Here is a 24,625-nt window from a genome sequence, read left to right on the forward strand (position 1 = left end):
AGAGCACTATGGAACTTATTCAGGATCAGGGGCTTCAATAAGGAAATATGGAAGGAATTAGGGATTTTTAGGTATGGGGGTAACTGTAGACAATAGGCCACTGGATTAATGACTTCTGTTATGGAGAAGGGACCAATGAATCGTGGTGCAAATTTCATAGAAGGAACCCTCAGACGAAGATTCCGGGTGGACAACCAGACCTGGCTTCCAACTTGCATGCGTGGAACTATTCTACGCTTCCTATCGGCCTGGGTCTTCTAGCGAGAGGATGCCTTCAACAAATCAAACCATACTTGAGTCCAGATGACAGCAAAATTCTGCACCGTGTCCTCCACAGCCGGAACATCGAAAACAGGCAGGCTTCGGAATTCTGGAACACGAGGATGAAGGCCATATACAACCTGAAATGGCGTTTGGTTAGTTGACGAGTGGTAGGAAGCATTATGTGCAAACTCAGCCCATGGCAGCAAGGCAGCCCAATTGTCCTGGGAAGATGACATAAAAATTCTTAAGAAAGTCTCTAGATCTTGATTAACTCTCTCGGTGGAGCCGTTGCTTTGTGGATGGTAGGCCGTGGAAAAGTTTAACTTCACTTGAAGAACAGAACACAAAGCCCTCCAGAATTTTGCAGTAAACTGCACACCACGGTCAGAGACAATTTCAGCAGGAAGGCCATGTAGACGAAATATGTGTTGGACAAACAACTGTGCCAGGTCAGGGGCAGAAGGTAACTTCTTCAACGGTATATAGTGGACCATCTTAGAAAATCGGTCTATTACCACCCAGATAGTGTTGAAACCTTGAGAGACTGGCAGGTCTGTGACGAAATCCATGGAGAGATGCGTCCATGGACATGATGGAGTAGGTAATGGAAGCAATTCCCCAGCTGGAGCTTGTCGTGATGATTTATGCTGGGCACAGGAGGAGCAGGAAGAGATGAACTCCATTATATCTGCCTTCATAGAAGGCCACCAATAGTGTCTTTTCAGGAACTCCAAGGTCTTCCGAGTGCCTGAGTGCCCTGCGAAGCGAGAGGAATGTTCCCAAGTGAGAAGCTGCTTCCTTAATTCCGGGGCCACAAATGATTTTCCCGTAGGAGGCTGAACTTGTAGTGCGGCGAAAACTCTAGATTCCAAGACAGGGGTATTGCTTTGATTTTCAAATTGATCATCACAGAGGAGAGATCTCGATAGGGCATCAGCCTTCTGATTAAGTGCTCCAGACCGGAAGGTCAGGGTGAACTGAAACCTGGCAAAGAATATTGCCCAGCGGGCCAAACGAGGACTCACACATTGGAGGTTTTTGAGAAATAGGAGATTTCTATGGTCCGTAAATACAGTAAATGGAAACTTGGCGCCTTCTAGCAAATGTGTCCATTCCTTCAACGCCAACTTTACAGCTAGTAATTCTTGCTCACCTATGGCGTAGTTCCTTTCGGCAGGTGAGAATTTTTTAGAAAAGAACCCACACGGATGGACTCGGTTGTCCTCATAACGTTGAGACAAGACTGCTCCCACAGCTTCAGATGATGCGTCTACTTCCAACAAAAAAGGTCTGTCCAGATCTGGTTGTCAAAGAACTGGTGCTGAGAAAAAGGCCTGTTTTAGAAGATGAAAGGCAGACTCTGCCTCAGGTGACCATTGGGCAGGATTAGCACCTTTGCGGGTCAAGGCTGTAATGGGAGCCAGCAGTGTAGAAAATCCCTTAATGAAGTGTCTATAATAATTGGCAAAGCCCAACAATCTCTGGATGGCCTTCAGTGTCTGAGGTCGGGTCCAATCCAGAATTGCTTGTACCTTCTTGGGGTCCATTTCTAAACTGGAGCCAGATATTACATAACCGAGAAAAGGTACACTGGGCACTCCAAAGACGCACTTCTCCAGTTTGCAGTAAAGGTGGTTTTCTCTCAAACGGGTCAGAACTTCTTTAACATGTTCTTGATGTTTAGCCACAGAGGGTGAAAAAATCAGTATGTCATCCAGATAGACAACAACTGAAACATATAACAGATCCCGGAAAATCTCATTAACGAAACTTTGAAAGACAGCAGGGACGTTACACAATCCAAAAGGCATTACTAAATACTCGAAATGTCCATCTCTGGTATTAAAAGCGGTCTTCCATTCATCGCCAGCTCGGATACGAATGAGGTTGTAAGCCCCTCTCAGATCTAATTTAGAAAAAATGACAGAGCCCTTGACCCTATCAAACAACTCAGTAATCAGGGGAAGAGGGTATCGATTCTTTACAGTAATGTCATTAAGGCCTTGATAATCGATACATGGTCTTAGACCACCATCCTTCTTGCCAACGAAGAAAAACCCAGCTCCGGCAGGTGAAGTAGAGGGGCGAATGAACCCCTTTGCCAGGTTGTCCCGGATGTACTCGGTCATGGCTTGAGTCTCAGGCAAGGACAGCGGATAGGTACGACCACGAGGTGGTATCTTATCAGGTATCAATTCAATTGGACAGTCCCATTCCCTATGAGGGGGTAAGATATTTGCCTGTTGCTCAGAGAACACGTCGGCGAACATCTGATATTCCTTGGGAATGGCAGAAGAAACTAATGGAACTGTCTTTCTCACAGGTCAAATTTTTGGAAGACAGGATTTCTGACAGTCCATACCCCATGACAGAATCTGCATACAACTCCAATCAATCCTGGGATTATGTTGACGTAACTAGGGTAGACCAAGAACAATTTCTTGAGAGGCCAGGAATTTTAAGGACTCAGAATGAAGTGCCCCAATTCGGACCAATACTGGTTGAGTCTCTTTGGTGACTATCCCGTTAGTAAGAGTGCGTCCGTCTATAGAGGTCAGAGAGATGTCATGGTTGAGAGACAAACAAGGAATCTGAAATTTATCTATGAAACTAGACGTTATGAAATTTCCGGCTGCTCCCGAGTCAAGTAGAGCAGTAGCAAAGACAGGTTTGGGATTAAGATCCAAGGCTAGGGTAATCGTGAAATCTTTAATTTTTGGAGACGGGTTCATAACTCCTAACTTGGTGTCTCCAGGGTCAGTTAGGATTTGGCATTTCCCGGTTTACGGGGGCAGGAGATCAACAGGTGACCGGACTCTCCGCAGTACAGACAGAGGTTCTTTTGCATTCTTCTCTGACGTTCTTCTTTGGAGAGGTGTGTATGATTCACCTGCATAGGCTCCTCTTCAGTAGGAGAGGGAATGGGACAGGTAGAAATGGAGGGGGTAAATGACCTTTGCCGGTCAGTTCTGTTTTTTTCAGCCTGACGTTCCCTGAAGCGTAGGTCAACTTTGATACACAACGAAATCATGTCGTTCAGATTAGTAGGAAGCTCTCGAGTGACTAGGTCATCCTTTAGTCGGTCTGACAACCCATGCCAGAAGGTCGAGGTGAGGGTTTCCTCATTCCATTTGAGCTCTGATGCTAAAATTTGAAATTGCACGGCATATTGACTGACAGGACGGACCCCTTGTCTCAGTGTCATGATGTTTGATGATGCTGATACAGTACGCCCAGGTTCATCAAAAATCCTCCTGAAGGATGACACAAAGCCTGCATAATTATCCAGCAGCGGATCTGAGCGCTCCCAGAGTGGGGAAGCCCATTCCAAGGCCTGCCCGGATAACAGAGAGACTATATAAGCCACTTTAGTTCTTGCAGTTAGAAAGTTGTCAGGCTGCAGGGTAAAATGTATGTCACACTGATTTAGGAATCCTTGGCAGAGTTTAGGATTGCCGTCAAATTTACTTGGTAAAGGAAGATGTAAGCGGGGAGATGATCTGCCTCCTGTATTCCCAGACACTGATGCGGATGTAGATGCTGGTACTTCAGGGGTAGAAAAGGAAGTTTGCAAACTATCCTGTCGCTTAGACATCTCTTGCAGAAATTGAGCCATCTGGCGCTGCATGTTTTCCAGATTTTCTAAACGACCAGAAATGCACCGGAACAAATCCACTCCTGACTCCTGATCCGTGGCCAGCTCCATGGGGCCAGTGCAAACTGTTATGTTCTGGGTTGTTTGTGGACCCGGGGTGATAGCAGGAGCGATCACAGAAGCAGATTTGAAAATAAAACTAGGATTTTTAATAAGTGCTTGAGTAGACATATAATGTGGCAGTAAATAAAAGTCCAGGAATATATAAATGTGCACAAGAGTTCTGTGGTGGGAGTAAAAGGGTTAATGTCCAAGTAGAAACAATTAGAGCTGTCCAGGTGTGCAGCTAGTGAAACTGAAAATAATCATGCCAGGTATGCAGGTAGTGAACTGAAGCGCAGGATGTCAGCAGGCTCAGGTACTCAGGTATGGGCAAGTGTGATGGAGGAAGCGGGCAGTCCAGTGGGAGCTAGGAGCTGACAGGCAGACAGCGAATTCACTGGAACAGGATAAGCACAGAGAACTCCCTCTCAGCTAGGCTGAGATACACGTTGCACTGGCAAAGAAGGAAGGCACTGACCCTTCCTAAATACCCCATGACGTGCTGTTACTGGCCAGAGGGAACATGTGACTCACCAGGATTGGCCAGCCGCATCACATGGCCAGAAGGCAAGATGGCGGCGCCCATGCCAAACGGAATGGAGACGCCGCCAGGCCTTACCAGCGCAGAGTGACAACAGGCCCGCACAACAATACGCACAGCCAAAGCCCCCCGCCAGACACCAGCTCCGCCACCAGACAGCCCGCGCCACAATGACCTCACAGGTAACACTCGCCTAGCGCCATACTGAAATACCCTGGTCGTGACAGACGGCCGGCCAACTCTAGGAAGAGTTCTGGTGGTTCCGAACTTCTTCCATTTACGGATGATGGAGGCCACTGTGCTCATTGGGACCTTCAAAGCAGCAGTTATTTTTCTGTACCCTTCCCCAGATTTGTGCCTCGAGACAATCCTGTCTCGGAGGTCTACAGACAATTCCTTGGACTTCATGCTTGGTTTGTGCTCTGACATGCACTGTCAAGTGTGGGACCTTGCATAGATAGGTGTATGCCTTTCAAAATCATGTCCAAACAACTGAATTTAGCACAGGTGGACTCCAATTAAGCTGTAGGAACATCTCAAGGATGATCACTGGAAACAGGATGCACCTGGACTCAATTTTGATCTTCATGGCAAAGGCCATGAATACTTATGTACATGTGATTTCTTATTGGTTTTTTTTTTAGTAAATTTGCTAAAATCTCAAAAAAACTTTTTACACGTTGTCATTATGGGGAATTGTGTGTAGAATTTTGAGGACAAAAATGAATTTATTCCATTTTGGAATAAGGCTGTAACATAACAAAATGTGGAAAAAGTGAAGCGTTGTGAATACTTTTCGGATGCACTGTATGTAAATCTCACTGCAAATTTTACATCTGCCCCACCTGCAGTGCAACGGGCCCTTGGGTCCAGGGGGCCCACACTGCACACTGCACACCCAAATGTTTTAATACTTACCTCTCCTAAGTCCCGCATCAGATGTAGCAGGGCTGCACTAAACGCTTGGAAAATGGCCAGCGTTTTGCGCAGTGGGGAAATCCCCTGGAAGAACTGTGCCCATTTTCCTGGTGACATGTTCATGTGCAGTAGACTCTGGTGCCCAGAGTCTACTGCTGCGGTCAGTGTGCTGCCGGCCACTGGGGAGAGAGGAGGGGCCCCAGACGGGGAATGCACATGGGTCCTCTCCTCTCTTAATACACCCCTGTAAGACACCATACAAATATTGCATCCAGATTTCTCTTCTTAAACTGGGTACACACTAGACGATATGTCGTCCGATCCTGCGGATCGGAGCGGCATATTGGGTACATCGTCTAGTGCACAGGTTCTCAAACTCGGTCCTCAGGACCCCAAACAGTGCATTTTTCCAGGTCTCCTCACAGAATCACAAGTGAAATAATTAGCTCCACCTGTGGATCTTTTAAAATGTGTCAGTGAGTAATGAATACACCTGTGCACCTGCTGGCTGACCTGGAAAATGTGAGCTGTGTGGGGTCCTGAGGACCAAGTTTGAGAACCACTCGTCTAGTGTCTACCCATGATATGCGCGCTCCTGCGGGTCGTTAGCGATATTCCCCATCGGACCTGGCATCAGCAAGTGTGTATGCATATGCCGCATGCCGGGTCACGACGCCTGCCACATCGGGCTGGGTACACATTGTCTGATGTGTACCCAGCTTAAAGGAGTTCCATAAATGATGTGCTAAATTATCTGTTAAGCTGCATACAAACAGTACGATCTGCACAACCAACGATATCACTGAATGATTTCCCTTGAACTTTCTGTAGTGCAGGACAAACAATATTGGGTGTACACACTGAGAGATATCTATGATAGATATCTTTCAGTGAAGTCATCCTGCCACATCTCTGAACATGCAAATGGTGATGAAATCATCCAAGTTGGCCTGCATGTACAGGCGACCATAGATATCGTTATCGTCCATGTGGGAACGTGCATCGTTGGTCGTTCGCTACATAATAATGAATGCTATGAGCGATTAATCATTGAAAGATATTGTTCATAGATATCGTACCGTGTGTACGCACATTAAGTCTATTTGTTTATGGTTTCCTCTCTCTGGGGTCTCTAGGTTTCTCCTATGTTTTAGAAAGTGAATCTGGAGGCTGATAACACTATAAAGGATGACATGGAGGCAGCAATAAATACTAACAAAGAAAACTGCATGTTTTCGTGAATTTCCTGTTACATACTTACCTACAGTATACTTACCTAGACTCCTGATTTTTGGAGAGTTATCCAGGGTCCCAGAAGAGTGGGCCATCCTCCCGCATCCTACCCAGTTCCTAGTGAAGTGGTCAGGATGGTAAGTATATTACCAGGACTCAGGCATCTGTGTGGAGGGGGCAGGGCCGATATGATGCGATTCTATAATAATTGCAAAGCAACCTACAGTGTAACACATACAGTATGTGGGAACCTCTGCAACTTCAGTGCTGGGAAGAACTTTTCCCGAACAATATTTGATTTCCATTGTAGAAAGAATGCCACGAGTGTGTTCTGAGTTTATATCTGCAAAAGATGTCTACTTTGAAGAGTCAATTTTATCACCTATTGTTTGTTTGTTCTACACTTTCATTTTAGAGTACACCGAGACATTTTACTGTGTAAATTTCAATAAGAACTGGGAAATGGGGGTGTGCTATAACTTTTCACCAGTAGTGGACTGTATATTTATTACCACCGACTTGGCATATTACACCTTAACAACAATCTACTACACTAGTGGAATTAATTCTGGACACTTTTAGGAAATTTTCAAAAAAATTTGTGTTTAGTCATTATTTTTACATTATAATCACTTATAATTTATATTGCACTCGAAGTATATATGAGTATAATCATTACTATTTATTTTTAAGTTGTAATATGTCAAATTTCCAGTGAAAAATTCAGTAAAACCACAGTTTTACAGGTATGCTTTTATTATGGAAAAAAATATGCAATTTCAGCAATACACAAAATTAATATTTCGTTGGACATCCTCTGGTTTAAGAACAGCTTTGATTCGTCAAGGCATCAAGTGAACCAGACGTCCCAGATCTTCAGGTGAAATCACATGGTACCAGGCCTGAATTATGGCTTCAATCAGCTCTCTCTTGTTAATTGGATTTTTTCGTGATACCATCATTTTAAGCCTTGACCATAGATTTTCTATCGGATTTAAATCTGGACTATTTCCTGGCCAAGGCAAGAAAGTGATTTGGTGATCACCGAACCACTTCATGAAACTGTTGGCCGTGTGGCATGGCACTCCATCCTGCTGAAAGATACACTTCCGTGGGTCAAATCCTCGATTGTGGCCAACAGTTTTGACTCCAGCACTGCTTCTTGATATTTTTTGGCATTGATATTGCCATCAACGACAGCCAAACGTCCAACACCATGTCTGGCCATGCTGCCCCACACCATCACACTCACTGGGTGCTTCATAGTTGCAGTGGTGCACTCGGGCAAAAGATCTTCCCCAGGCAGACGCCGAACAAATTTCACTCCATCACTCCCGAAGATGCTGATTTTAATCGTCGCTCCAAATAATCTTGTCCCAGTCTTCTTCTGTCTACTCCTTGTGTACCAGAACCCAATCTATACATTTCTGCCTCTGTTTCTAGTTTAGATACAGCTTCTTTCTCGGGGTCCTAGCTCGCAAACCATTGTCACAAAGTTTTTTTTCGGATGGTTCGGTCACAAACTTGGACACCAGATGTTTTCATTATGTTGTTGATGGCTTTTGCAGACCTTTGACAGTCCTGCAGGGCCAAGCGACAGATTCTGCGCTCATCTTGTTTTGTAAGCGTGGGCTTTCTACCAGTTCTTGCGGCTGATTTAGTCAATTCACTGCTCGCAACCCTTATGCAGAGTTTCCTTATACCTGACTTCGTTGCCCCACCGCCCAACCTCTTCGCGATTTCTTCGTAGGCATACCCTTCCTCATGAAGAGTCATGGGTTTGCCTCTCTTCCCAGGTGACCAGTCAACACGTTTTGAGGTATTCAGAGCCATTTTAATCATTATTCACACTTTGACCAGAGCTGCAACTAGCTGTGAGGATTGATTGTAAAGGCTGCCACAGTCTGGATGAATTGAGTGCTGAACAAAGCACATGAGCCTGCATGGATGCTGTGTGGGACCTGCTCCCGGATCCTGTCAGCATTCTGCTTGCTGTGACTGGTGACAGCCTGAAACTTCACCACTGACAGTGGCTATTAAGTGTATTTCAAAGCCTTCTCTCTCTCTCTTGCTCTCTCTCGCTCTCTCTCTTTTCTTTCTCCCACTCTCTCTCTCCATCCCCTTCTCTGTTTCCTCTCTCTCTCTGACAAATCATATTAAAATATTAAGCAGAAACATCAAAGATTAAAATAAAAACATTAAAGTGTTGATTTGGTATAGGAGAATATGAATTTTCTGCATAAATATCAAATAAAACATTTTTTTATTGAAAGTGTCCAGAATTAATTCCACAACTGTACATATGCACCAACAATCTGAGAGCACAATAGTGGCTTAATAGTGATCTTATATTGTTTAAAGAAAAAATAAATTATTTTCAATTATTTTTTTCAAGTGTAATAAAATCAGACAACAGATCTGATCTCCTTAATTTAAATTCAGACCCCAGATCTGAACCCTTGTTTAATATCAGACCTATGATTTGGTTGACCCCTACAACCTGTATTAAAAATAATGCCCTAAATCTGACCCCATACACTTAAAAAATGATTCTCCAGATCTGATACCCCTTATTCAGAAATAACACCCCCGGTCTAACTCCCACCTCAATAAACACTAGCTGGGATACCCGGCATTGACCAGGTTGAAAACTGGACCATGAAGTACACCTGCAGCCTTTCTTTCTTTACATTGTCCTCATCTATAACCCCATTCCATTGATCCTGAAAAGGACCCCACTGTTTGCTAACATGCATGTAAACAATGGAGAAACTACCGTGGGTGCAAGATGTGCGGCTGCTATGGTGCCCGAAGGTCTCTGTGGCCCACCGCTCCCCCTGCACCTAGTCATGCATGCAAGGAGGACCGGTCCAGTCAGGGCCACTGAGGGGGGCTCAGGTAGCTGTGGTGTTGATTTGGTGCCAGCACACCAGCTGATTACAGCTGGCACACTGCCGGTCGAGGGGCGATCAGAGCTGGTATAATGTGTAAGGGGCATTACTGTGTAGTGTAATGGGCATTACTGTGTGGCATAATGTATGAGGGGCACTACTACTGCGTGACATAATGAGTATAAGGGGTACTATTGTGTAGCATAATCTGAATGGGCTATGTGTGGCATAACATTAATGGGCTCTGTGTGAGGGCAAATATCTGGGGGGGTTTACCACTGGGGGGTCCCTTGTAAGATATTGCTATGTGGCCCCCAAAGTTCTAGTTACACCCTTGCATGCAAACACAGAGGGCTGCCTAATATATATTGTGACTTTAAAAGAGGACAAAAGGACACTTTTGTAGCTTTCACATACAGTAGGTTTTTGGCAGACTGGCAATTTCCACTGGAGCCAGACCCAGAATCTGTGTAATTTAAGAGTGTCACCATTTCTAGAGATTGTGTGTCAGTGTGTAGCCCTGACAAATTTCTGTCAGGCAAAAACCAAATCCTGGTCAAACTACACCACCATGCCAATTTTGGTGGAGCTAGGTCCAAAACTCTGGCCGTGCATAAAGGACAGACAGACAGACACACTTTCTCTCTATTTATATAGATTATACACTAGATCAGATTCCCTTTCATCATTAAGGGAAAGATTCTAAGTCAGATGCATTTGTAAAATGGACGCATCTCCTATTTGGATCTGAATGCACAAGCGTCAGAGTCGCAAAACATTTTGTGTACAGGGGCGTCTTAAGAGAGGAGGGGGCCCGTGTGCACTCCACCGTGCGGGGTCCCCTCCTCTCACCCCGGTGGCCGGCAGCTGACTGATGTGGCTACCCAGCCACCGGAGCCTTAGTAGGCTCCAGGCACTAGAGTGTGCCTGGAGTCTACAGCGCATTCGCAGAACGCTGGAAAAATGGCCATGGCGGCCATTTTCCAGCGTTCTGTACATGCGCAGTAGACTGGGCACTAGAGTGTGCCCGGAGTCTACTGCGCATGCGCAGAACACCAGAAAAATGGCCACGGTTGCCATTTTCCGGTGTTCTAAGCAGCGCTGACACCCGACGCGGGACCACAGACAGGTACGTTTAAAATAATATGGGTGCAGTGTGTGCAGTGCAGGGCCCCCTGGATCCGGGGGGCCCATGTGCCCCGCACACACTGCACCCATTATAGATACGCCACTGGTTGTGTGCATGTGCCACACAATGTGTCCGATGTCCGATGTCTCAAGTAGGTTTGTGCATGTTGCATCTTGTTAGAACGGAGATTAATGTAAAGTAGGCGTTTCTCGGCGGTGACTGGACAGTGAGTATCAAGACATATGTAACGGCGATTCTGATGGGAGTGTTATGTCAGAGTAACGGGCATATACATAAGGCTCTGTGCAATTCAGAGGCATGTGTATGGGGAAGGGATGCCTGCTTCTGACGGATTCCTTGCACCGAGCATGGGGTGTTGCAAGTGTTGATTCTAATGATGACGGTGGCATCTGCAGGTGCTAGAAGTGTGGGCAGGATAGGCTTGCAGTTTCTGGCACAGGGTTTTGCGACTAACTTTGGCAGAAGTACAATGTCACGGCCATAGAAAACAGCAGCCACAGAAGTGTTTTGAAACCAAATTATAAAGGTATGTATTTTCACCTAACGATTTATGCAGTAACATATCAAGCATTGACTGTCTAACGTCTTACCAAAATAATATTTTTGTAAGTATAGGGCCTATTCATCATACCTAAACTTTCTCCAGAGATAATTAGGTTTAGAACTCGCATGGAGTTCTACCTAATTACCGGGGGAATTCATCATTCCTCCTCTCCATAACTATCTATTTTGAAAAGCTGTCATTTGTGCGATGACAGCTTTTCAGGAAATAGATAGTTATCCCTGTCTACACTAACTTACCGCAGCTGGAATCCGTGCTGCGAATGCACTGTTACATTCGTTAACCCAGCACATGAGCAGCACTGCCTACAGCTGGGGTAATTTTGTGTGTCCCCCCCTCTCCCCTCCGCTCACCTGCCCCCCCCTCTCTGCTCACCTCCACCCCGTTCCCAACTTACCTGCCCATGCAGCAGCCTCTGGCTCCATCTGCTATGCTGTCATGTGTTCTCCCCAGCAGAACTCAGTAGTTTAGAAAAAAAAAAGTATTTTTTTTCTAAACTTTATTGTGTCCTGCTGGGGAGAACACATGTCAGCATAGCAGATGGAGCCAGAGGAGAGTCCAGAGCGCCGGAGAAAGACGCCGGGGGATATGCCCAGCTGGAAGCAGGTAAGTGTTACCTACAATACGCCACCTCACAGTGACATATGGTAATACCATCAAATTCTGAAAATTCATAATTTTCGGAATTTGATGAATTGCCTAATATCCATATCCCCATACTAATGTATGGGGAGTGTGGAAATTAACGCAGGGGGACTTAACCAGGAAATATCAGTGATATCTCCTGTGTTAAGAATCTTCATGAATACTAAAATAACGTTAATTAAGGAAAATGTCCTTAAAAACATTATTTTAGTGTTGATAAATAGGCCCCTATATGTTTTTGTTCGAATTTGAACATATTGTTTTCATGTTTCTTCTGATTGTTTATCAGATTGCAAAACTGCAGAAATAAATAACCCATTAATGGTTTAGTTTATTTTTTCCTCTGGTGATCCTGATTGACCATTCAGAATTTTAGGAAATGCCTAATCGCATCCTCTCATGTCACTGGATCATTTGGGACACTACACCTGGTTACTATGGGTCAAATTTGTCACAAAAGGTTACATCTGTAGGCAGAGCCGTAACTTGACTTTTTGGTGCCCTGTGCCAGAATGAGCATTGGCGCCCCCCCTATTTTTTAAATATAGAGAAAACACACCTGAACAAGGGCCATGGGCTCATGGGGAAGAGATAGGGGAGGCCAGGAGATGCTGGGGATAAAATAAGAGGAAACTACAATTGAGAATGATAATAAACAGAAAATTGACAGGCCCAAACAACGCCCCCTGCCCTGCGGTGCCCTGTGCCATGGCACAGGTCACACTATCTTAGTTACGTCCCTGACTGTAGGTTCCATGGGTCTGTGGCTGATACATAATACAATTTGTATTGAGTGTTTATGTTCTCTATGTAAAGTAATGTGAAAAGAGTACCCCTTATGTTTTTACATATTTGGACATAACAAAACCGCATGTTTTGGCTTTGCTTAAACCATCCTCAAAGTTTTTGGTAAAGACACACTCAAGTTTTTTGGTTCTCGATATGGATTTGTTTAAAAATTTATAAAAACAGCTAATATCATGTAATTTGAACCTGTTTTTATTTCTACTACAGTATTATTAACCTCAATAACTTTAATTTCCAGTCAATTTTGACCAACTCACAATATCATTTTCACCCATATTTGCCAGGTTGCAGAGAGCTAACTGGCTTAACTAAGCTACAGAGCAGCTGCACAAACACATGGCAGTTTAAAATAGAATATAGCACATCTAGTGCTGGTCATACACTATACAATTATTGGACCGATCCGCCCAATATCGACGGATTGCTCCAATAATTGTACAGTGTGTGCAGCTGACCGATGCTAAAATATTGGTAGGGCATGCCGGATAGTCCAGCACGTCCATCCAATGCAATATTTTGTATGTTAAGAATCGGCCGAATCATGCACTGTATGAGCTGCTGTGGCTGACCGACAGACATTTCCCCTGTTCCTTCACAGGGAAGGAATGGGGAAATGTCTCCTCCTCATGGGAGGAGCTCAAATATCGGGGCCAGTACACTGTGAGATATCTCACAGTGTATGCTCGTAATATCTGCAGGGTGTCAGGCTGCCAGATAAAATGTCTGTCAGTCTGACAAACATTTTATCTGGCAGTGTCAGCATAGGAAACATAGTGGCACTGAAATGGCAGACAGGATGACAGTTTAATACAAACTATACGATGCTATAGAATGTTTTCATTAATCAAAAACTAGATTAGAGGCCCGAGGCCTGCACATGTAAATGGAGATGAAGCTGCAGGAAATGGGTCCTATACACCTGGATGAGAAGCTAAAAATGGATGGCATTGCAAGATGCAAAAGAACATGAAAGCCCCAGTAAATTACAGTAATATACACTGCCTGTCAAGAGAATGTCAGTGTCTAAACTAACTTCATTGGTTACTATTTCAAATCTTTCAGTAGCTTGCATAAAATGGAGAATTTTCTCCACTGTGCTGGAGTAAGGTACATTTCCCTCTCCTCTCCCTATGTCATCGCTTTTTGTTTAGGTTTGTTGCTGTTCCTCTAGTCGCTGAAGCATATACAGGGTGGAACTATTCTTACATGCAGTTGCCGAATGCCGAAAATGACCAGAAATTTGCAGACAGCATTTCCTGTCATTTAAAAAAACTAAATCTGACACACTAAGCTTATTGTGTGGGCAAAACATTGTACATGTTCAAATTCACTCAGTTGTAATGCTCACATAATGTTACTTGCATTATCTGAAATTACAAATCCTGAGGAGAGTCTTAGCGGGAGTAAGCCATTTTGCTATCACATCTTAAAGGAAACAATATTTTTTTAAGTAATATTCAATCCATCCAATGGAGGGATACGTATGCTTTTCTCTTTCTGGATGTGACATTGTTATATACACACATATATCCCATCAAAATGGTTGTGATGTCATCTCCAGGAGGTTGGTCCTTGGAGCCCTCAGTGATGCACTATGATTCTGTTAGTCTCTCTCACAACTATTTTCTTTTTCTAGACACCTTTTACCTCCAGGTGATGGGGACAGCCATGGGGACCAGGTTCGCTCCAAGTTATGCCAAACTATAAATGGGAGAATTCGAGCAGCCCCATATGTGGGGGGCAGATGGGGCACATCCCTGTTCTATGGCCATTATATCGATGATCTTTTTATTATTTGGGACGGGGATCTTTCTTCAGCCACTGCTTTCGTCACATTTATCAATACTAATTCCTACAATCTATCCCTATGACTTCCTGGATGTGACCATTGAAATCTCTAAAAATCAGATTGTGACATCGAATTTTGTAAAGAGCATTACCACTAACTACTATTTGCACAAAAAAAGTGCACATTATGAACCATGGAAAAGAAATTTCCCAAAAGGACAACTTATGTGCTTGAGGCGCAATTGTACACATGTAGATACCTTCTCAACACAAGCAAGGGACTCTTTTAGAAGTTGTGGGTATCCCGAGAATCTGTTACAGCTATCTATACTAAAATATTACATATGGACAATCACTCCTCCAAACTTCTTAGGTACATCTCCAAAGTTAGGAGCAATGTGCCAAGCAGGCCTGGTGACAGGGGTTGGGGGGACACCCATACCAAGCTCTGAGGATTAGAGATGAAAAAAGGGGGCATCAGCACCTATTAAAACTTTTTAAACAGGCGCTGTGCTGTTACAGCAGCCACCCAGTGACACCCTACCCCACCTGCCCAAGTCAAACACGGGGCCACACCGTGACACGGAGGGGCCGCTGCTCCTCCACCTGGGCCTGCATCCACCTGCACTCAGCTCCAGCACCTCACTGTGCGTGTGCATGGAACCAGCATGTGTGTTTGGAGGAGGGGTCAACGTGGGAGCAATGGGGGGGTTAGGGGCCCCAGAGATATAAGTGTACCGGGCTCTGAGATTTTTGTTGCTGGCCCTGGTAACACACAGATAATTAGGTGCACAGATTGCAGCACTGCGAGTGTGTGCTTTTTGTACTTTGTAAATGACCTTTAAACATATGTACCCAGTACAATAAAAAGGCCTCAACTTTGCTCCAACGCAGGGCCCTAACTTTTTTGATCTGTTTGTTTGAGGGGTCATATCCAAGGTTGAATATACATTTTTATCTGTCGAGTTTCCAATTATTCCTTTGTTTTATCACTTACCCATAATTCACAAGTCCCTCACGTCACCCCTGAGATGCCCTAATATTTCCGGTATAAATTCTCTCACTTCTAATTTATCCCAGTTTATAGATCACTCTTTACAGAAATATGTAGTTTCCCTGAAATCCCACATCCGAGATACCATATGGTTATTAAATTTAATTAAAGATATAAGTTGAAGACCAAATGATGCTTTTTTGTCATCAGACGTTCAAGCATTATATGCACACATTCCTCATGATAGAGGAACTAAGCTATAGAATGGTATCTAAACAATGATGTAGGGATTTCAGGGGAATTTAAACACTTTCTCCTTTCAGCTATTTTGTTTATATTAGAGCACAATTACTTTATTTTTGAAGGTGAATTGTTTCTTCAGGTGTTGGGTACGGCCATGGGCACTATGTTTGCGCCCAGCTTTGCTAACCTAGATATGGGACGCTTTGAACAAGAGATTATATGGGAGGGACCATTTGGTGCAAACCTAGTGTACTATGGCCATTATATTGATGATTTAATTATTATTTGGGATGGTGAGGAGCACACAGCACTTGATTTTGTTTCACACCTCAATAGTAATAATTATAATTTAAAATTTACACATACATTTGATCGTGTATTGGTCCATTTCCTGGATCTGACCATCTCCAATTTAGGGCACAATACTGTTACAAGAAATATAAAAAAAACAGTAGACAGAAATAATTTCTTGCGATAAACAAGTAGTCATTATAGACCCTGGCTCAAAAATGTCCCTTTCAGCCAATTTGGAGGCTGCAAAGGAACTGTTCCTCTTTGGAAGATTTTAAGTTGCAAGCAATTACTATGTTTCAAGATTTTGCACAAAGAGGTTATCCTCAATCCCTGCTACAGGCAGTTTATGATACAGTGGAGAAGAGTGATAGATCCGAATTGATCAAAGTAAAACCAAAAGTCTTAGAAAATAACAATGACAAAGAATCAAATTCTACTCAAATGCAATTTATTTCAAAATTCAACAGTCAATCTATCAATATTAAAAAATATATTGAAGGAGAGCTTCAAGATCTTGCAACATGATTCAATTTTACAGTCTACCCTTGCACCACAACTAAAAGTAATCTTTAAGAAAAATAAGAACTTAAAAAATATATTAGCTCCTAGTATGTTGAGGAAAGTAAAAACAGATTCTAATAACGGTAAGATTCACATGTGCTTACAAAGTCCAAGCATGGGATGTTCCAAATGTGGGAAAAGAAGAAGTTTAACCTGTGGATACATCTCTAATAGAGTTGTAGAAGTAACATCGCATGTTACTAAAGAAAATTTTCCTATATGGGAATTTATTAACTGTGATACTCTGTATTGTGTCTACGTACAATTTACTTGTGACTTGCAGTATGTGGGAAGAACCACTCGTCATCTTAAGAAAAGATTTAGGGAGCACAGACTTAACATCTTGAAAGGATATTCCTGACATAGTGTTTCTCAACATTTGCAATCCAGAGGGTATGTCCCTGATTGGTGTGCATCATGTTGCAAAAACCATAAGAGGAGGGGATAGATTTAGGAATCTTTGTGCTGCTGAATCTTTGTGCTGCTGAAGCACTATGGATTTTCAAACTTAAAACATTATTCCCATCAGGATTAAATGACAATATAGATTTTGAGTAATTTGCACATTAAAACATTAGTGGCATCAGCTTAGGTACACACTTTCTAGCTGTCCTTACTTACCTGTTTCTAGTTTTGCTAGATATAGTCTATTTTTTATCATTGTCAACTTTGATTTTAGTGGGGTGTATAGGTGTCTATGCATCAACGTATTTTACTGAGTTATTGTTGAATTGTCTTGTATTGCCAACAACATTGTTTAAATTATCTAAGAATTTTTTTTTTTCTGTTTCATATTGGTGATATATTTGATTGCACTGGTGATAATGGCCCTCATTCAGAGCCGTACGCTCTGAGCAGAGCGCACGCTTTGAATGAGGGCAGCCTTCCATAATTCTGGAGTGTCCTCCTGGACGCTCGTATAGCTGTGGGTCACCACCCACAGCCTATACGAGCGTGCAGTTTGATGGCCGCGATGGTCGTGACCATCGCGACCATCGAAACTGCGAGCCGGAGCCTGCGGTTGAGGTTTTCAACCGCAAGGCCCGGAGTGATTTTGGCTCTATCAGAGCCAAAATCACTCCCACTGACATCACTAGTGATGTCAGTGGGCCGGCTTCTGACGGTAGGCGTTCCCGCCTGACTCGGATTCTGAAATCGAGGCAAAACGTCAATATCCCGCCTTCCGAGTCTCGCAGGTTTTGGATCCTATATAAGGTACCCGCGTCGGCGCCATTTTCTCACTCGGCTGTGGACAATGAAGAGGGAGGGTGGGAGTTAGGGCTGGCTGGGCTGTGTAGTGTAGTGTAGTGTAGTGCAGAGTAGTGTTGTGCTGTGCTGTTGTCCATAGGGGCTGTGTCCACTACTTCAAAGTCCATAGGGGCTGGCTGTGTTGTGCTGTGCTGCTGTTGTTAATAGGGGCTGTGTCCACTACTTCAAAGTCCATAGGGGCTGGCTGGACTGTGTTGTGCAGTCAGTTGTCCATAGGGGCTGTGTCCACTCCAAAGTCCTGTGCAGTGTCCCAGTCCTAAAGGGGTGCTGTAGTGTTGTCCAGGGGGTGCTCTGTCCGTCAGGGGTGCTCCCCCTAAGTGCTAAAAAAAAAATATTTTTTCTGTGTTTGTGAATTGTGTGCGCAGTAGCCGCACGTGCATCAACAAAGTAGTGCCAAGCGTGTGCCTGTGTCATAAGTAAAGGGCCGGCTGGCTTGACCGTTAAAGGGTGCTGTAACCCCCAAAGTACACTCCAAACCAAATAACAAAATATTTTCTGTGTTTGTGAATTGTGTGCGCAGTAGCCGCACGTGCATCAGCAAAGTAGTGCCAAGCGTGCGCCTGTGTCATAAGTAAAGGGCCGGCTGGCTTGACCGTTAAAGGGTGCTGTAACCCCCAAAGTACACTCCAAACCAAATAACAAAATATTTTCTGTGTTTGTGAATTGTGTGCACAGTAGCCGCACGTGAATCAACAAAGTAGTGCCAAGCGTGCGCCTGTGTCATAAGTAAAGGGCCGGCTGGCTTGATCGTTAAAGGGTGCTGTAACCCCCAAAGTACACTCCAAACCAAACCAAATAAAAAAATATTTTCTGTGTTTGTGAATTGTGTGCGCAGTAGCCGCACATGCATCAACAAAGTAGTGCCAAGCGTGCACCTGTGTCATAAGTCAAGGGCCGGTTTGGACATCTGGTCCGGACTGAAGGACGTGCCAACAATTTCTGAAAAGTCTACTGTCACTGCATATGATACTGTCCTCAAAGCAGCAGCGACAAGCGTGTGTCTGTCTGTTAAAGGGTGGTGTAACCCTCAAAGTGCGCTCCACAAACAATAAAAAAATTCTTCTTTTTTTTTCTGTCTTTGTGAAATGTGTGGGCTGTAGCCGCACCTGCATCCTTAAAGCAGCAGCGACAAGCGTGCGTCTGTCTGTTAAAGGATTACATCGGTGACAGCATCCAAGTAGGCATGTCAGACAGTCCGTACCTGTACTGGCAGGAAAAAGAAGCAATTTGGAGGTCCCTGTACAAACTGGCTCTATTTTATCTGAGTTGCCCCCCCTCCAGTGTGTACTCCGAAAGAGTGTTTAGTGCAGCCGGGAACCTTTGCAGCGAAAGGAGTAGGAGGTTGCTTCCACAAAATGTGGACAAGATGATGTTCATAAAATGAATTATCAACTCTTCCAGGAAGACCAGCCTCCAGAACGTACAGAGGGACCTGTGGTTGTGGATTCCAGCAGGGACGAATTAATACTCTGTGAGGATGAGGATGTACACAACACTGAAGAGGGTGAGGAATCGGTGGATGAGGAGGATGAGGACGACATCTTGCCTCCGTAGAGCCAGTTTGTGCAGGGACAGATTAATTGCCAGCTTGTTTTGTGGGGGCCCAAACGAACCAATCATTTCAGCCACAGTCGTGTGGCAGACCCTGGCGCTGAAATGATTGGTTTGTTAAAGTGTGCATGTCCTGTTTATACAACATAAGGGTGGGTGGGAGGGCCCAAGGACAATTCCATCTTGCACCTCTTTTTTTTCTTTGAATTATGTACTGTTTGGGGCCTAGTTTTTCAAACTGCCATCCTGTATGCCACTGCAGTGTCACTCCTAGATGGACCACGTGTTTGTGCCGCCCACTCGTATCTCTTAGCATAGTCATCCAGCTACCTCGGTGCAACCTTTTGGATATAAAAACACTAGTGTGAGGTGTGAGGTGTTCAGAATAGACTGGAAATGAGTGGAAATTAAGGTTAATGAGGTTAATAATAGCATAGGAGCAGAAAAACACACAAATTCTGTGATTTTAGCTGTTTTTATGCTTTTTTTTTTTTAAAATACAGATCCAAAACACAAAACCCAGAACCCAAAACACGGAAGGGTGGTTTTGGCAAAACCAATCCAGATCCAAAACACGAAGAAAGATCCAGATCCAAAACCAAAACACAAAACACGAAAAGTGGCCGGTGCACACCCCTAATATATACACACATGCTTACACAGATACATACATGCTGACAGTAACACAGATACACACATGCTGACACAGATACACACATGCTGACACAGATACACACATGCTGACACATGCACACACATGCTGACACAGATACATACATGTTGACACAGATACACACACTGACACATATATACACACACTGATGCATGTATACACACATGCTTACACAGATACATACATGCTGACAGTAACACAGATACACACATGCTGACACAGATACACACATGCTGACACAGATACATACATGCTGACACATATACATACATGCTGACACAGATACATACATGCTGACACAGATATACATACATGCTGACACAGATACATACATGCTGACACAGATACACACATGCTGACACATGCACACACATGCTGACACAGATACATACATGCTGACACAGATACATGCATTCTGACAGTAACACAGATACACACATGCTTACACAGATACACACATGCTGGGATCGTGGATAGGTAAGTATCCACTAACCTAACCCCCTTAACCCTCCTTAGGGGTGCCTAACCCTAACTTCCCCCCCGAGTGCCTAACCCTAATCCCCCCTCTAAGTGCCTAACCCTAACCACCCCCTTCCCCGCTACCTAAACCTAAGTCCCCCGGGGGGGTGCCTAACCCTAAGTCCCCCCCGGGGGTGCCTAACCCTCCCTCCCCCTAGCCTAACCCTAACCCTCCCGGGGGGGTGCCTAACCCTAAGTCCCCCCGGGAGCCCTAAACCTAACCCTCCCCCCCGCGGCTGTCCGCTCGCAGCACCCGGCATCACTACAATCGTGATGCCGGGCGCCGGTCTCCCGGCGTCGGGGAAATGCGGGCGTCTACATCTAGACGCCGGCATTTCACCCTTGCCGGGATAAGACAGTCGGCTTCCCGATTGCTTCCCGGCCCAATATGTGGGCTGCACTGTAAAAAACAGGAAAATTCAACCAAATACCTGAATTAGGGAAACTATAAAAAAAAGTTCTCCTCCGTTGGTATTAAACCCCTGATAGAGCCGAGAAGCATCCATTTGATTCACTATTGTGTTTCTGATGTATATAAGGTAAATGGTGGTGAAGTCATTGAATTAATGAATTTAAGCTCTGATATTTGCATTTCATATAAATTGTTAACACATAATTGTATCCACCTTGCAGTACAGTAATACACAGTGACTTAATGTAATGTTAGCTGGAATGTAGAGCTCCCAAACCTCCACTTAATGTTCCTCACTTTTGTAAGAATGATTCATCACACTGGGTCCCAGAGCAGCTATATCAGCTTGTACCATTAACGGCAGGCAGAACTCTATTTCCCATACTGAAACCTGGCTGTCAGTGCTCAGTAGGAAAATTAAACACTATCAGTAAGTGATTGTACATTCTGATAGCTGACCCAGAACAAGACTGGTGGAATTGTTTGCAACGGAGGCTGGTAGACAAATATGCACAGCTCTGCATCTCTCTACTAGGTATAACATATTGCTAAACTTATTATACTTGGCACAACTTATGGATAAACACATTATGGCCCTCATTCAGAGCCGTACGCTCTGAGCAGAGCGCACGCTCTGAATGAGGGCCGCCCTCCATAATTCTAGAGCGTCCTCCTGGACGCTCGTATAGCTGTGGGTCACCACCCACAGCCTATACGAGCGTGCAGTTTGATGGCCGCGATGCTCTTGACCATCGCAACCATCGCCACTGCGAGCCGGAGCCTGCGGTTGAGTTTTTCAACCGCAAGGCCCGGAGTGATTTTGGCTCTATCAGAGCCAAAATCACTCCCACTGACATCACTAGTGATGTCAGTGGGCCGGCTTCTGACGGTAGGCGTTCCCTTGGGAACGCCCCCGTCAGTGAGGCACGCCCCCAGCACGCCCACCAAAGGGGGCGTGCTATCAATCAACATCGACAGCACGCCCCCTTTGATCAGACACAACGAGCGAAGGAAAGTCCTTCGCTCGTCGCGTCTGGCGCATGCGCACGACGGAGCTCCCGCCGTCGTGCACATGCGCAGTGCACAACATCGACCCACTTGCGAGCGGATAGCCGCTTGCGAGTGGGTCTGAATCAGGCCCTATATCCGATACTGGCTTAGTGTATTGTATTTGCCACCAGTTACTGCTGAATATATTACACATTGCCCGTGTATGCCTTAGCTTTGCATACTTGCCATTATATATGCCTAATTTTTTTTACTCATCAAAAAAACTGGAGGGAGGGAATTCTAGTCACCCATGCTCTCCAGACCTGCGCACATATTTTGGGTTAGAGTTGGGCCTGAAATGTGTTTTTTGTTGCTGTATTTTAAGTATCTACACAAAATAGGTCCTATGCAAACACAGATTTGTGCGTATTCTGGGCCTGATTTAGACCCGCTCGCTAGATGCGGCCGCTTGCTCCCAGCGTATGTAAATTTAGCTAAGTGACGTCAAGGCAGCCGCTCGCACGGCAAGCCGTAAGCATGCCCACTATGTCTTGGCGAGCGATTACTTTGTGTTTATAGCCGCCCACAAGCGTATGTCATCTCCAGGAAGTAAATACAACCATTGATAGATCGTGTTCCATCGAATCTGACCGCAGCGCTTGTGAGTGACTGTACCCTACCGCAAGCACTGCGAGCACTTTAGTCTAAAATTCAACCAGGTGACGTGTACTATGATGCTGTCTGTTAATTATGCACTCCTCTGAAACGGCGTTGAAACACTCTGGCACGCCTGCGTCCGCAACTTCACTCCCCCGTTACTACTGGCCTGCCCCTGTTACCACCCACAAACAGCCTCTCCTGTCACTGGGCTGTTTTTGCTGGGTGAGCGAGCACATTCCGATAGCTCGTACTAGTTTGCGCACGCGCACTGTGAACTACACGCATGCGCACATTAGCGAACATCATCTGCAACAAGCTGCCGCTTGTTAGCGAGCGGGTCTGAATCAGGTCCTCTGTCTGCACTCTGATTCAGAGACGGATGGTAATGTAATAGCAGCTGCTCTCTCTCAGGGATCGCAGTTGCTAAAATATGCTAATGCTTTCCTAAGCATAGCTGCTGATGCCTTCTCCTATCCATCCGATGACGCGAAACAGCATAAACATCGACGCACATCAGGCAGTCACGCTGCCTTCTCCTATCCATCCGACGACGCGCAACAGCATAAACATCAACGCACATCAGGCAGTCACGATGCCTTCTCCTATCCATCCGACGACGCGCAACAGCATAAACATCAACGCACATCGGGCAGTCACGCTGCCTATGCAGCAAGTCTGATCAGCCGCAAACACTGCAGCTCTTGTAACATGCACAGAGCTCGCAATGTCTAATTTATGCACGGCCACAAAATGGCGTATAAATGGTCAGACACGCCTGCGTTCTTCTAATCGTGCCCCGTTACCACTCCCAAAAGCTGACCACATGTGCTGGGCGTTCCTGGGTGGTGACTGAGAGATGGCAGAGATGCACAGAGGTGGGTTGTCTAATGAGCATGTCACTGAAGTGTTTGCATGCTCGGGCGCTTAATCGTTCACAGTGAAGGCCGCACTCAGGAAAACCTGCATCTGCCATAGGGTCCTTAAAGTTTCAATGGTGCGATTGATGGCGGCGTCTAAAGACGCACAAGGCGGTATTACAGCATCTACAGAGGCTGACAGTAGGCATCTCAGTCCTTCCACATTCATACACACAGATATACACCAGGGAAGGGCTTTGTAGTGGCATTTGCATAAAGTCACAGACAGGCAACAGCCAGAAGTCGCAGCCACCTCTGATTCAGGCCCCAAGTGTAATGCAACTCTAAATACAGCTACACGTCTAACTTGTGCCAAGTTTTCAAATCTACAGTACATACAACTGTAAACCACCCTCATAGATCGCAACAGTCACCAATTTCCCATGGTAATTATGGGTTTGTAAAGAAAAGGGCCAAAGAGTGGCAAAGTACTGTATTCTATAATGGGGCACTCAACTAGGTGTAAATATTGCAATATTTAAAAATTAACTTATGTTTTTCAAATATATCTAAATATAAATAAACCAAAAGGGAAGATATGCCAATTTCAACATAAACTGTAAAATCAGGATATATAGGGGTAGATGTACTAAGCCTTGGAGAGAGATAAAGTACCAACCAATCAGCTCCTAACGGTCATTTTCAAACTAAGGGGTCTATTTACTAAGCTTTGGATAGAGATAAAGTGAACTGAGATATTTTAAAAGCAGCAAGTATGCTAAAGGATAAACCAAGCTGGTTTATCCTTTAACATGCTTGCTGCTTTAACATGCTTTAACATGCTTGCTGCTTTAAAAATACAGGCATTCTCGCATGTATTCCCGCAGCGGTGCCGGCTCGCAGGCAATTACATTTAGCCCAAGGTAACAAATATCAAATTATTCAGTGCAGTCACGTGTAGCGGTTTTGTCACATCACACTGCAACTAAGACGCATTTTCAGGAAAAAAAAGCTTGACACAAGCCGAAAAGGCCTGTTCAGCGTGACTACAGCAGTTGTGTATTAGGACACACCTGTACATGATTTCTTTTGTAGATATATGTTCT

The sequence above is a fragment of the Taudactylus pleione genome, unplaced genomic scaffold (genome assembly GCF_031769625.1).
Source record: "Taudactylus pleione unplaced genomic scaffold, aTauple2 ptg000113l, whole genome shotgun sequence".
Classification (NCBI taxonomy): Eukaryota; Metazoa; Chordata; class Amphibia; order Anura; family Myobatrachidae; genus Taudactylus; species Taudactylus pleione.